This window comes from Cydia amplana, chromosome 16, assembly GCF_948474715.1.
Source record: "Cydia amplana chromosome 16, ilCydAmpl1.1, whole genome shotgun sequence".
NCBI classification, from domain to species: domain Eukaryota; kingdom Metazoa; phylum Arthropoda; class Insecta; order Lepidoptera; family Tortricidae; genus Cydia; species Cydia amplana.
This window is the reverse complement of record NC_086084.1, coordinates 13,578,390-13,591,184: the sequence shown is the minus strand read 5'-3', so window position 1 is coordinate 13,591,184 and position 12,795 is coordinate 13,578,390. Positions and strand designations below refer to the sequence as shown.

General features: G+C 40.8%; 1 long non-coding RNA gene across 1 annotated transcript in view; it reads left to right on the top strand.

Annotated features, from left to right (window-relative positions):
- Positions 1 to 12,795, top strand: part of LOC134655134 (uncharacterized) — a 154,579-nt gene that overhangs the window by 27,857 nt on the left and 113,927 nt on the right. The gene's annotated exons all lie outside the window — the stretch shown is intronic.

Genomic DNA, 12,795 nt, shown 5'->3' with positions numbered 1-12,795 from the left:
TAACCAATAAAAATTCAACTTTGACTTGTCAAAAATAAGATTCAAATTAGAATGGAACATGAGACCTTTTTATAGGTCTCTGGGAGGCTAGAGGTTATCTATTAAACTATTGTGGATCTAAATTGTAATAGGTATTACTTTAGTAGAACACCACGAGTATAATATATTATGTATTATTAAATTATACAACGGGACTTAATCGCGTATCTAAGTGACCACGGTCTCGGAGACCACGGGGACAACGCCGTCCTCGAAACGTCGGAGGTAAATCTTAAAACTTAGATACGCGATTAAGTCCCGTTGTATAATTTAATAATGTGTAAAAATCGTGAAAGTTTAAATCAGTGTAATATATTATGTGGTAAAATTTAAAATGTTTCTTACCTATCTTTGTTGTATGTACTTAAATCATTTTTATACGGTTTTGTATATAAAATAAAGAAATATTACAAAAAAATGGAGTTTATTTTATAGTTCTTTAACTCTCACTTTTATTCTTTTATTTATTTACCTACCTTCCGCAAAAGCCAAACAGGCCGATGCGAATGTACATTCACCTGCAATTATAAGTATGTTACACAACGAAGGCCGCAAAAATATCTGGCACGATCTTATTTGTTGAGCCATAAGAGCGTGTCACATATTTTTGCGGCCTTCGAAGAGTAACATATTATTGCAGGTGACTGTACACTGACATCAATATGATTATTTAGTTATAGTCCGTTATATATGGCATCGTATGCGGTAAAGGGTAAACGGAGGGTTCCGCACCATCAACAAAAAATAGAGCAAAACAAGCAAAAAAACGGTCACCCATCCAAGTACTGACCCCGCCCGACGTTGCTTAACTTTGGTCAAAAATCACGTTTGTTGTATGGGAGCCCCACTTAAATCTTTATTTTATTCTATTTTTAGTATTTGTTGTTATAGCGGCAACAGAAATACATCATCTGTGAAAATTTCAACTGTCTAGCTATCACGGTTCGTGAGATACAGCCTGGTGACAGACGGACGGACGGACGGACGGACGGACGGACAGCGGAGTCTTAGTAATAGGGTCCCGTTTTTACCCTTTGGGTACGGAACCCTAAAAAAGCGGCCAAGTGCGAGTCGGACTCGCCCATGAAGGGTTCCGTATTTAGGCGATTTATGACGTATTAAAAAAAACTACTTACTAGATCTCGTTCAGACCAATTTTCGGTGGAAGTTTGCATGGTAATGTACATCATACATTTTTTTTAGTTTTATCATTCTCTTATTTTAGAAGTTACAGGGGGGGGGACACATTTTACCACTTTGGAGGTGTCTCTCGCGCAAACTAATCAGTTTAGAAAAAAATGATATTAGAAACCTCAATATCATTTTTGAAGACCTATCCATGCTCCACTCCACACGTATGCTGGGTTTGATGAAAAAAAATTTTTGAGTTTCAGTTCTAAGTATGGGGAACCCCCAAAATTTATTGTTTTTTTTTTCTATTTTTGTGTGAAAATCTTAATGCGGTTCACAGAATACATCTACTTACCAAGTTTCAACAGTATAGTTCTTATAGTTTCGGAGAAAAGTGCCACGAGCTATGACTCGGGCTTGGCCAATTTTTAGGGTTCCGTAGCCAAATGGCAAAAAACGGAACCCTTATAGATTCGTCATGTCTGTCTGTCTGTCTGTCTGTATGTCTGTCCGTCTGTCCGTCCGTATGTCACAGTCACTTTTCTCCGAAACTATAAGAACTATACTGTTGAAACTTGGTAAGTAGATGTATTCTGTGAATCATCTGTGAAAATTTCAACTGTCTAGCTATCACGGTTCGTGAGATACAGCCTGGTGACAGACGGACGGACGGACAGCGGAGCCTTAGTAATAGGGTCCCGTTATTACCCTTTGAGTACGGAACCCTAAAAACATAGAGAAACCCGACCTCATGCCTATCAAAATTAGTGAATTGCCTTTGGATTCTAATTTGTCTGATTAAATGAAACACCATGAGGCTGGCTTAGCACATATATTTGCAACTGCCCTTGACACATGACATATCTTAGTCTACCCTCTAATATACCTATATAACACCTCACCACTTAATTTAGGTCTCACTAACATAATAAGTACATAACAACTTATGCTAATACATCTTACTACTAAGTCAGCGCGCGCTAATATATTAATTACAACTATTTAAGTAGACAACTAGTAAGTTAACCATACATGTTTAAAGTTAAATTTATAACATTACAAGTTCACCAAGTACCTAACTACCAAGTCCGATAACTAATTAAGTAATTACATATTATAAACTAATCAAATTCAAACCCATAACGTCTAACCGTAGGCCTGTCACGTTTGGGTCTATTCTTACATAATAAAGGTGGTTCAGGGCTTGGTTCTTGCTGAGGAGAATTTCTAGCAAGACCTTCGCCAACGGGAGCTGAGGGTTCAGCTCGAACCGGAGATTCGTTTTGAACTGAAGGCTCAGTTATTGCTGAGCTGGTGGATGCTGTAACTGGTTCTGGTCTCTTACTATACACCTTGCTTGGGGTTGTTCTTTTGTTGTCACTAGTATCGATTTGATTACCCGTATCTATTGGACCCGTTGTATCACCACCTCCCATTGCCAAGGATACTCTAGACCGCCGTTTTAATTGGTCAATGTGTCGGTGACCCTCATTACCAAGACTGTCTCTAACTCTATAGTTGGTTGACCCAACACGCTGAACAATTTGACCCGGCGTCCAGTCCCCTACACCATTACGAGTACGACTAAAGTCTTTAATGTATACCTCTTCCCCCGAACTAAACTCTCGACAACTACCTCCCGCTGTCTCTACTTGCAATTGCTGTTTTTGTTCCACTCTTTTTGACCTATCAGGTTTAATAGCATCGAGACGCGTCCGTAACGACCTATTTTGTAAGACCATAGCGGGGCTCTCCCCGGTAGTGGTATGTTCCGTAGTTCTATACAACAACAAAAACCTATCGAGAGCCGTTTCAACATCAACACCGTCGCTCAACGCCTTTTTAATTACATTTTTACAAATACGAACTGCAACTTCTGCGGCACCATTAGAGGATGGGTGGTAAGGCGCTGTCAAGCATTGTTCAATGTGATTGGACCTTAGAAACGACTTAAACGATTCACTCGTAAAAGGTGGCCCGTTGTCAGAAACAAATTGGGTGGGTAATCCAAATTGTGAGAAAAGACGTCGACATTTGCCAATTACGTCGGACGCTGTCGTGGTTTTCATTTTAAATATTTCTATCCATTTCGAAGTGGAGTCGACAATAATGAAAAACTTCATACCCGCAAACGGCCCCAAAAAATCTGCATGTAGCCGAGACCACGGTCGAACACAAAAAGGCCACGGGCGTGGGGCGTGCGCCGGCGGCGCAGTGGCATGCGCGGCGCACGTCTCGCACGTGCGACACAGACTCTCTATAGCCTCGTCGATGCCGGCCCACCATACATAACTACGCGCTAAGCTCTTCATTTTAACCATGCCCATATGCGTTTCGTGCAGCTCCTTCAACACGCGATCTCTGCATTTTTCGGGAACAATCACCCGATGCCCCCACATTAGACACCCTAATTCAAGATAAATCTCAGCTCGCCTATTGAAATACGGTTGCAGTAGCCGCATTTCATTTTCAACCGGCCAACCATCTCGAACAAAACTTATTACTCTGCTCAATATTGCATCTTTACCGGTTTCGCTTTTAAGAATGTTATAATCTAATAAAAACGCGTCGCGAGCAAAATGCAGGTAAGTTTGTTCAGGATCTAGCTTCTTGTTAAAAGGTAACGGTAACCGCGACAGCCCGTCCGCTCCGTTGTCATTCGTACGCACGTATTCGATATCATAATTATACGCTGATAAAATTACGGCCCATCTTTGCAACCTACTTGCCGCCATAGGCGGAATGCCCACCTTTGGGCCAAAAATAGACACTAAGGGTTTGTGATCAGTACGCAGCAAGAAGCGCCTACCATATAGATATTGGTGGAATTTTTTAACCGCAAAAATGATAGCAAGTGCTTTTCGCTGTATCTGGCTATATTGGCGTTCGGCCGGGGACAGCGCACGGGATGCGTATGCGACCGGGCGCTCCCCACCCGCGCGCCCCTCGCCGCCGCCGCCGCCGCGCTGGGGTTGCGATAGCACACAGCCGATACCTACTGATGACGCATCACAAGTTAGAATCAGCTGATTATCCTGATCGTAGTGCCTCAATACCTCCGCCCCTGTTAGCAAATCTTTAACATATTTAAACGCCGTTTTACATCTACGTGACCATTCCCATGGCGTTTCTTTTTTTAATAAATTGTGCAAAGGCGATAAAATAGTACTCAAATTCCGCACAAACCTTCCATAAAAATTAACTAGCCCTATAAAGGATCGTAATTCCGTTACATTGTTTGGTTCTGGTATTTCTTGTATTGCCCTTATCTTTTCTGGGTCTGTCCGAATTCCACCTTTGTCAACAATGTGACCCAAGTACGACACTGAATCAGCAAAAAAAACACACTTGTCTTTGTTTAGTTTTAATCCGTTAGCATCTAAGGTTTTAAACACTGCAGCTAGGGACTCCAAATGAGATTTTCTGTCCTTCCCCGTTATTAACAAGTCGTCACAAAATACCGACACATTGGGTATATCCCTCATTAAATTTATCATAACCCTTTGAAAAATCCCCGGGCTAGACGATAGACCAAATACCAAACGATTGTAGCGGAAAAGACCACGATGAGTATTAACCACTGTGAACAATTTTGAACTCTCGTCAAGTTCGATTTGGTTGTAAGCGGACGACAGATCAATTTTTGTAAAATGTTCACCCCCACTGAGCCCCGCAAATAAATCGTCAACCTTTGGCAATGGGTACCTATCTACCAATAAAACAGGGTTAAGAGTAATCTTAAAATCAGCACACACCCTTATTTTACCGTTTGGTTTAGCAACGGGCACTAATGGCGTGGCCCATTCTGAAAATTCAACGGGTTCAATAATACCAGATTGCAGCATAGCGTCCAGTTCAGCATCCACCTGGCCGCGCAGTGAATAAGGCAACGGACGCGCACGGCAGTACACGGGCACGGCGCCCTCGCGCACGTGCAGCGTCGCCCGGCCGCCCGTGTACCGGCCCAGCGCTCCGTCGAACAATTTACAATATCTGTCAACAAGCGTACATACATCTAAATCAATTTCCGTTTGCTTGACCTCCGATACAGACTGCATTACATTTACGCTACACTTTTTGATCGCAGGCGTTTTAATTGACAATTCGGCAAGCCATTGACGTCCGATTATTGGAGTTGTACCATTGTTTATTACATACAAATCTAGTATTTTATTTATGTTGTGATACGCAACATTTGTACGCAAAATACCTAAAGGTTTAATTACACTTTTATTATAAAATCTAAGTGAGATTGGACACGATTGCAAAGGTACACTACTAAAAAGTTCTTTGTAAGTGTCCCCGCTTATGCATGAACACGCACTCCCTGTGTCCACCTCCATGGGTACTACTTTGTTATGTATAGTGATAAGAACGCTCACCGCAGGATAATTCTTTAAAGACATCTGGTACATTGGCTCCTCCTCGGAAGACACGTCCTCTTCCTCCTCAGCCTCAGCAGACGATTCTGTGACAAAATGAGTCGCTTGTCCTTTGCGCCCCTGCCCCCGCGATCCAGCACGGCCGCGGCTGCGGCTGCCGAAACTCCTCGCAGGCCCCACTTCCCGGGACGGCTGCAGACGAGGACATACTCTTCGTAAATGCCCAATAGCCTTGCACCCACTGCACTGGTATGTCGTAAACTTGCAGACCTTAGCAATATGATCATAACCGCCACATGCCGTGCACCGCTCCGCGCCCCGCGAGTTGCTCGCGTATACGGCATTCAGCCCTTCTTGCGATTGTAGCTGGCCACGGTTCCCGCTGCCGTCAACCAACGCAGCATCTTTCTCCGCGGTTTCTAAAGCGGTCGCGAGTGTAACCGCCGTCGCATAGGTAAGTTTCTGCTCCGCGAAGAGCCTTTGCCGAATAACCTCACTCGTGATTCCACACACTAGCTGGTCGCGCATGTTATCATCCAGTGCCGCCGCAAATTCACAGTATCTGGACAACCGCTTAAGCTCCGCCACGTATTGTGCCACATTCTCGCCAGCCTGCTGGCGCCGCTGCCGGAACCGATACCGTTCCGCCATTACAGACGGTGTAGGCTGTAAATGATTCCCTACAATTTTCACCACTTGATCAAAACTATAATACTGACTACTAACTAAAACTATATAACTGAGTCATGGTTGTTTTCTATGTATTTAAGTATTTGTATATTATATATATCGTTGTCTGAGTACCCACAACACAAGCTTTCTTGAGCTTACCGTGGGGCTTAGTCAATTTGTGTAATAATGTACTATAATATTTATTTATTTATTTATTTATTTATTTATTATAATCCGAAACGCTCTTAGGACTAGTAAGGTTCACCATGAGTTCGTATGTTCGATCACCCACTAGTGAAATTAAAGTTGGTAGATGACGTTCGGTCTTTATGTCATTTGCCGTAAGGTACATTTTCACTCGATCACAATACGATAGCCAGTTACCGTTAATCACGTCGAATTCTTTAATCTTGCCAATCGACATTGTTTAACACTTTCCTTGATAACTACACAGTCACTAAGTTATTTACGCGTATTAAAGTAGTTATTTGTAACTTTTATCCATTCGTCGCCATTAATTTGTCTGATTAAATGAAACACCATGAGGCTGGCTTAACACATATATTTGCAACTGCCCTTGACACATGACATATCTTAGTCTACCCTCTAATATACCTATATAACAGATTCCTTAAGACAGATAAAAACCCATATAGACAAATATGGAGATGAAATAAAGAAAATCAAATCCACAACCTTTACTCAAAGAAACACATCCACCTTCTCTTGGATTTACTTTACACTTGGAATAATGATGTTAGCCTATATCGTATACAAAATATGCAAACGCTGTCCCAGTGGACTTCTCCTACGCCGTCGAGCACCAAATTCTCCAAACCGAGATTCCAACGAATGCATCCAGATATTTAATAACTGCTTCGCAAATTCATCCCGACAACAGAGAACCCATGTCGCAATCCCCATGACTACAATTTCAACTAGCTGCGTCACAGAAGATGAAGATGAAGACTTCGAACCACGTTGTCAACCAATATCACCCGCTTCTACTATTTCTGCGACATCTAAAAGATCAGGCGCCACTAGTCTATGTCAGGCGCTAACGCCCAATCTTTATTCTAAGGGGGGAGGTTTTTTTTATAATATGTTTATAAGTATTTTGTATTGTTTTTGTAAGTGTTTTTGTATTTTATTTTTATATCCATATTATAAATTAACCTAACTTAAGATGATAAATAAATGAAGAGAATAATAATAATAAAATGCTTTATTGCACACTACAAAAGAAATAGTACAAAAGTATGAACAGGTACAAAAATGTAGGTAACAACAGGCGGTCTTATCGCTAAATAGCGATCTCTTCCAGACAACCTTCAGATAGTGAGACGGCGAAACAGATTCAAGTTAACGGGTGGCGCGAAAATAAAACAAATAATAAAAATAAAATAAAATACATACACTACAAATATAAGATATAAAAATATACTACATTTATTACTATATAAACATTATATAAATAACAAATAAATATGTAAATGACAAAGGAGGCTAAAGGACAACGGCGAGGAGTTATAAGAAAACTTTTGAAAAAATTATGAAAGAGATAAATAATGATTTTTTAATAGGCTTTTAAAAATAGATAGTGATTTAGCACGTTTGATATCAACAGGCAGAGCATTCCACAGCCGGACAGAGCGAAAACTGAAAGAGTTAATGTAAAATTTTGACGAAGAAGGAGGAGGAACAAGTAGCAGATTTTGAGAGCCTCTAATGGAGGAAAGATATTTAAACCGGGTTTTGAGATAACAGGGAGTATTGGGATGAAACAGTGTGGCATACAGGAGGGAGAGAATATGCATGTTGCGACGGAAACGGATAGGCAACCACTTAAGCTGCGAACGAAAGCTTGATATATGATCGAATTTGCGCAACCCGAAAATAAACCTAATGCACACATTTTGAAGTCGCTCGAGTTTATTCAATTGCTCTTCAGTAAGGTCTAAATAACAAATATCCGCATAGTCCAAAATGGGCAGGAGGAGAGATTGAGCCAGCGCAATTTTAGTGGCGAGAGGCAAGAAGTTACGAATTCGACGTAGGGAACCAACCGTAGCAAAGATCTTCCTACTCACCTCACTGATCTGCGGAATCCAAGAAAGAGTTCGATCTATGATCACGCCCAGATTTTTAACCTGGTTAGAAAAAGGAATAAGTACCCCATCGAGAAAAACACCAGGTAAATTTTCGAAGTCGACCCTTGCTATGCTTCTCGGGCTGCCAATAATAATTACTTGAGTTTTGGACGGATTAACCTTTAAACCATAGCAAGAGCTCCATTCAGATAAGCGTACTAAGTCGGTGTTAGTGGAATTGATAAGTTGGGGTAAACGGTCTACCGGGCCTTGAGAGTAGATTTGGAGGTCGTCGGCATAAAGATGATAATAAGAAAGGAGGTTTGAAGTAATAGAATTTATGAAAATAGAAAAAAGTAAAGGGGACAGCACGCCACCCTGCGGAACGCCAGCCAGCGTACTGCACCAAGATGAAAATGAAGAATTATCAGCTTTAATCCGTTGCCGACGACCATCCAAGTAGCTATGAAACCACGCCACTGCTGCAGGGGACACATTGAGAGAGCGCAAAATCCCCAACAAGATGTCGAAATCAACGGTGTTGAAGGCGTTGCTAAAATCTAGCAACGTCAACACCGTTAGGTTTCGGTTATCCATGCCAGATCGGATATCGTCGGAAATTTTTACTAGTGCGGTGACCGTGCTGTGGCCGGAACGAAACCCTGACTGGAGAGGATTTAGGAGAGAGTTTTTATTTAGAAAAGAAGTTAATTGCAACTGCACAAGACGCTCTAAAACTTTTGAGAGGAATGGGAGAATGGATATAGGCCTAAAATCAGAGAAGGAGGACGGGTTAGACTTTTTTGGAAGGGGAATAATGTCGGCGTCTTTCCAGGAATTAGGGAAACTGCATGAAGAAATTGAATTATTAAAGATATTGGTGATGATGGGAAGAAGGAGGTCAAGTAGAGGGAGTATCATGTTCCGGCCCACACAGTCGACGCCAATAGCATTAGATGTTATGGATAAAACGCTCTTCTCGACGTCACTCTCAGAGAATTCGGTGAAAGAAAAGGGAGAAAAATCTTGAGTTGGCAAGGAAGAAAGATAGTTGAGAGTTTTAGACTTAATTGGACCACTAAAAACAGTGGAGGAAGAGAAATGTTGGTTAAGGTCATTTATGTTAAGGCCGTTGGGTAACGGACTATTTACAGGCTTTCCAACTCCATAAGATTTTAGACATTTCCAAATTTTGGCTGGTTGACCGTCTACCACCGACTTATGAATGTGGCGCCGCTGAGCATCACGACACACAGTGCTGCAATGATTTCTCAGCGCGTGATATTTGGATTTGTTCCTGTCAGAAGCGTTCAATTTAAATTTACATTTAGCTCGATTCTTTTTTTCTATTAACGCCCTGATCTCGTCAGTCAACCAGGGAGCAGGGAGATGCCTTAATTTGATTGGGCGGATCGGAGCGTGAACATCGTAAAGTTGAATCAGTAGAGAATTGAAAAGAGCGACTTTGTCTTCTACGGTGCCAGCATCTGTGATCACACTCCAATCAATATTATAGGCGTCTTCGCGAAGTTCCGCCACCTTCAACCTACTAAAATTGCGCTGCATAATAATTTTGGGTTTTGCTTTAGGGGGACGAATTTTATATGATAAACAGAGCAAGTCATGATAAGAGAATGCATCGGCAGAGTGTTGACTATATTTCCCAACTAGCGAAGGAGAGGAGACCAGGGTGATGTCAAGAAGAGAGGGTGAACAGTTGGGAAAATGATGAGTAGCACCAGAGGGTAAGATAGAAAGATTACTCGCCTCAACCAGGGACTTAAGAGATCTAGACCGGAAATCATTTTTTAAGAGACAAGTGTTAAAATCGCCCATAATTATATGGTGATTATAAGAAGGCATAAGGTTTTCGAGTACCTTTTCGAAGGAAGAGAAATAGTCAATGTGAATAGAAGGAGAGTAGAAAACTCCGAGAAGAATTTTAGAGTTAGAAATCTTTAGCTCAAGGAAGAGGTACTCGGCGGCATTGGTAGAGGAAACTGACGAAGTAATAATGGAGTAGGCATACCCATAAATGGCTACCCCTCCGCCTCCTCTTCCTATACGATCATTACGAAGCAAGTGAAATCCTGGTAGAGAATAGGAAGTCGAAGGAAGGCATGGTTTAAACCAGGATTCCGATATAAGAAGAGCATGGATTTCGGATAAATCAAAAGAAGTTAAAAGGTCGGTGTAATGGGCTGGAACGCTCTGTGCATTTATATGTATAATATTAAAATTTTTAGGGACATCTTTTAGTTGACTGATGAGAACATCACGAAGAGGAGGAGGGAGACTATAAAAGCTGTCAGTGTCGTTATCCGATGTACAAGAAGAAAAATTATCAGAAGATACATTACTATTAATACTGCTATCCAATGTCATAAATAAATAAAATAAAATATAAATATATTTGTATATAAATAAAACCGATATTAGGTACCTAGTTGGTAATACCAACTATACTACGCCAAGTCTAACTATCCACCAGCAGTTAATATAATAATACTTTATATAATATGATCTATAATTAATAATTATATAATATGATCTATATACCTAGTTTTAGTTATTAAGTTGTTACTCACAAGCAGGGCCGGATTAACCCTAAGGCAGAGTAGGCAACTGCCTATGGGCCCCGGCGGCCCCGCGCGAGCCAAAAAAAATATTTATTTCATATTGGCCAAATTTAAAAAAAAAAAAAAACAAATATGGTACCTACTTATACTTAAAGTCTATTTTTTTATTCCGTAGACTGAAATGACAGTTAATAGTATGAACATGAAATGTCATTTCATACTATTAACTGTCATTTCAGTCTACCGAATAAAAAAATAGACTTTAACTAATGTCAACATCAGTCCATCATTAGATGATTAATGTTAATTATGTTATTTTTTCTACTCCCGTACTTTTATTTGTCATTTAAAGGTTCGTGCACACACCTTTAAAACCCTACCTTATAGTTGTCAAGACAAGTCTTTAGTCTATTCCCCAAAAAATAATTTGTGCATACACGCAGTATCTTTTTGGCGATTTTACAATACTTCGTGTAATGACCACTTAAAAAATATTGAATGAAATACAGTGTTGCCAACCTTATTTTAAATGTCATCTCTGACAAATAAGTGAACCATAGACATGATTTTTTTTAAATTTCATTCATTCATTCATTCTTTTCCCGCCCGTACCCTCCATTTTTGCTACTTCTTGAATTCAAAATATTTGTTAATCTACAATTTTATTTCAAAGTAAGTGCTTGGTCGTAGAAAAAGTATTACAATACTTTTTCATACATGCAACGTTGTTTAAGTGAGTCAAAAAATACTCGTGGCGTCTTTATTAACAATTTTCGGCTTCGCCTCAAATTGTTACTCACGCCACTCGACTTTTTTGACCTCTCTTAAACAACGGTTGCATAAAATACTATTATAGCTTTTAAAGTCAATAATGTCGAGCTCGAAATGCATGCAGGCCTAAAACCTCATCAATGGAACTTGGTCCTCCGAGTAACTCTTGTACATATGGCACATATTATTGTTGAGTAACATTTGACGATTAGTTCGTGTCAGAGCGCTGCTTTCTTACAACTGTACCTTCGGTCTCGCTTTTTAATACAATGGACATTGGTTGGCGTCTGTGCTCTAGCTGAGCTTATCCTGAAGCACGGCTTTGACCTCGCATGAAAGCTCGCCTCACTGGTGAACTTCGGATTTTTAGGCCCGGCACGGCCTGTTTAACACGCTTTTACAATTTTTACATAAAAAATTTCGCGCTCGCTGCGCTCGCATTATTTGCTGGTTGACCCTGTACCTACATGGTAACTTAACTGGTCAATGAATTAGTCATTTAAACCTCATGGAAAATCTTTATTATTAGGTTAATTTTAATCATGTGGCTCAGCGTATGGTCGTATGATCAGACAATCGCTTTTCAGTCTCGCAATAGTACATTATATACCTAGGGAGATGAATTCGTAAATGCTCCAGATCGCAGGTGTTTGTGACCCGAACCGAAGGTGAGTGTAAAGGTTTGTGTAAAGTTTTACGTCTTGCCTTGGCCAGGAAGTGAGATTTTCTTCTCGCGTAGCGGGAAGAAAATCCCACTTAAGGGCCGTAAAATATGTAACTACCTATTGAGAAAAAAAGGGCTCTCCCCACACCCACACTTGACGCAAAAAGGAATCGGCAAAAACTGATAGAAAAAAAGCTTTATATCCACGCAATAAGAGCGGTAAAGACATCGCTCGGCATGTTAGGATTGGCTCAACCGACACCTGAAGGTTGAAATTAAAACCGCAAACTTACTTCCCTGTGAACAACTGAACATTATGTATGCAGAATTTACTGTAAGGGGGCCCCGAGCATTGCACTGCCTAGGGGCCCCGACGCCCCCGACATGCTTAATCCGGCCCTGCTCACAAGTTTATTTACCTTTCCCAATAGCTTTGTACTTTGAGATCCTAATTAGTTTGTTAGTTA